The 2667-nt window shown below is 53.6% G+C and overlaps 1 long non-coding RNA gene across 1 annotated transcript in view; it reads right to left on the bottom strand.

Moving 5' to 3' along the window:
* Nucleotides 1-6: 6 nt before the first annotated feature.
* LOC106940712 (uncharacterized) overlaps nucleotides 7-2667 on the bottom strand; it is a 7400-nt gene continuing 4739 nt past the window's right edge. Inside the window, exons 2-3 of the long non-coding RNA XR_001423175.1 lie at nucleotides 2406-2612; nucleotides 7-2361 (exon numbers count right to left, since the gene is read on the bottom strand). This is a non-coding gene — a long non-coding RNA (uncharacterized LOC106940712). The remainder of the gene's footprint in view (nucleotides 2362-2405; nucleotides 2613-2667) is intronic.

Genomic DNA, 2667 nt, shown 5'->3' with positions numbered 1-2667 from the left:
CTTTAGGCCGAACCCGGCCTTGGGGGGAAGAACCTGGGGGGGGGGGGGAGGCAGTGAGGGAAACTTCAGTCTCTGTGCGTAAAGGAGCGGGACTCCAGGTCCGGCCCGTCAGAACCTGTGGGAGCCACTCACCGTCCGGACCGGCACCGCCAGCAGGAGCAGGAACAACCGCAACATGTTGGAGCGTTGCCGGCCCGATGCTCGCTGATCTGCGCCAAAAATAAAACAAAAATACTGCGGAGGAACAAAACCCGAACCGCAGCGGGAAGAGAAGAAGAAGGAAAAGCAGAAAAAGTACCAGAAGAAGAAGGAAAAGCAGAAAAAGTACCAGAAGAAGAAGAAGCGGTCTTCAGGTCTAATCTACTTTCTGCGCTGAAAAGAAACTGAAGTGCGGCTGTTTGAACTCTGGACTGCGGCAGCTGCGCTCTCAACTCCGCTTTATAAAGGGGCAGGAGGAGGAGCCGGAGGGGGAGGAGGGACGGGGGGTTCCTGAACCAGGGGAGTTCGGTTCCGATCCAGCAGACATGATGGATCTCCTGTTCTGATGTTCAGAACATTTCAGAGAAGAAGAAAGAGGAAGGAGGGTTCTGAGCCGAACCTGCCGAACCTGAACAATCGGAAACCTTGGATCTTGGAAACCCGCTGCTATTAAAATAAAAGCTCTACAGGTTCGGTCCGGACCGACCCAGAACCCGACCTGCTTCCAGGTCATCAACCTTCTGGTTCTGAATCACTTCACAGTCAACAAAAGACAGAGACAATTCTGAAGACTGTGGTTCCGTTTGGACCCGTGATGTTCTGAATGGCTCCAGAACCGAACTTGTCCAGGCAGCCAATCAGGAAGCAGCTCTCATCTGATCAGCCGACCCAACAGAACTGACAACAGAGTTCTGGTTCTGGAGGTCAGCGCCGAGTGGACCGGTTCTGGTTCTGTAGCCGTTCCTCTCTGGATGCAGAACCGGAACCTGGTTCTGATGTCAGGAGGTTCTGTCTGCTCTCACCTGGACCGAACTGTGTAGAACTAAGATTCAGTCCAGAACCTGCAGCTGGTTCTGGTTCTAACAGAACCTTTCTGGGCTGAAACCAGAACCGCCGAGTGTGTGGGGCCAGGTGAGCCGCAGACAGGTAAGCCCAGCGTGTGCGCATGCTCACAAACCTACTTCTTGTCCATCTGTTACCACAGAAAGCGGCGCGTGCCACGGCACGAGGCGCTCACACGCACGCGCCTCCATCATGATGAGTGACGGCAGGGCGCGTGCAGCTCTCCCCGGGGACAGATAGAGCAGCGCGCACGCGCCGCCAGACTGATCATTTGCGCATATTCGATCGCGTGCCATCTGCGGATCGATGTGACGCTTTCAGCGCGTGCTGCGAACCTCAGCGGCGCTTTGATGGGAGAAGTTACAATGCTCACGTCCTGCTCTGTGATTGGCTGTTGGTCCTTTCATCCTGTTTTCTCACCTCCTTCTTTCTGCGGGTGTGAAAACTATTGATCACTGCGTCGTTTGGTTCGCACGCGCGCAAATGACCCGCAGGGAGGAGGTTTTGTTGAGGTGAGAACCTGATGCGTGCGGCGCGTGCCCGCCCGGAAGGAGAAGGTGGTTGCCCTGGAGACCGTGGGAAAGTCTGCTGAGGCGCCGGATCCGACACCTGAACAGACATGCGCGCGTGAAGCAAAGGCAGAGGACGTGATGGACCGAAACTAACTGCTGATCCGAAAAGAACCGGTTCCCTTGGACCATACTGCCAGGAACTGGGTCCTGAAACAGAATCGTGTGTGGGTTCTGCTGACTCAAGAGTTCTGGTTCTGGATCAAGACGGGCCCAAAATGTTCCTCAGATTAAACTGTTAACCATCAACATGGAAGAACCATAGAGCTGGTTCTGGTCCTGGTTCTGGTGGACCTCAGTGTTGATCATGTCACTGAACCAACTGGAGAGCTGGGTCGGACTCTCCGGTCCAGAACTCAGCTGGTTCCAGTCCAACATGAAGAACTGGGATTTCTCTGTTTCAACAGGAAACTTCTCATCAAGAGGTCAGAGGTCACATGTGGCGTTCCCCAAGGCTCCATCCTAGGTGCCCCCTGGTTCTATATCTATATGCTCCCACTGGCTCAGGCTATAGCAGGAAATAAGATCAGTTACCATGACGACGCAGACAATAGCAGCTCTACTAACACATTCAGACTTCGAGGAAGGCGAGATGAGTTCACCGACGCCCCAAAGTGAACATCAGGAAAAGGAAAGATGTACCAAAGTGCTAATTGTCCGGGACGGGACAGAGAACGCAGTCAGTCACTTTTATGATTCCCAGAAAACAAAAGTATTCAGAACCAGAGACTAAAACCTGAGACCAGAGAAACTCATCCAGGATTTAGTGGCTCTGATTCCTGCAGCAGGTCAGACTGAGACCAGAAGCTGCAGCTGGAGATCTGACTAGAACCAGGAGGGTAGAGACACCAGCTGGTTCTACACCCCCTAGATCTACACCACCTAGATCTACTCCACCCGGATCTACACCACCTGGTTCTACACCACCTGGTTCTACACCACCTAGATCTACACCACCTGGTTCTACAGCACCTGGTTCTACAGCACCCGGTTCTACACCACCTAGATCTACACCACCCGGTTCTACAGCACCCGGTTCTACACCACCTAGATCTAC

This window comes from Poecilia latipinna, unplaced genomic scaffold (assembly GCF_001443285.1).
Source record: "Poecilia latipinna isolate Pla-1442-1.1 unplaced genomic scaffold, P_latipinna-1.0 Scaffold3334, whole genome shotgun sequence".
Lineage (NCBI taxonomy): Eukaryota > Metazoa > Chordata > Actinopteri > Cyprinodontiformes > Poeciliidae > Poecilia > Poecilia latipinna.
The sequence above is the reverse complement of the archived record's forward strand: the minus strand, read 5'-3'. Positions and strand labels throughout refer to the sequence as shown.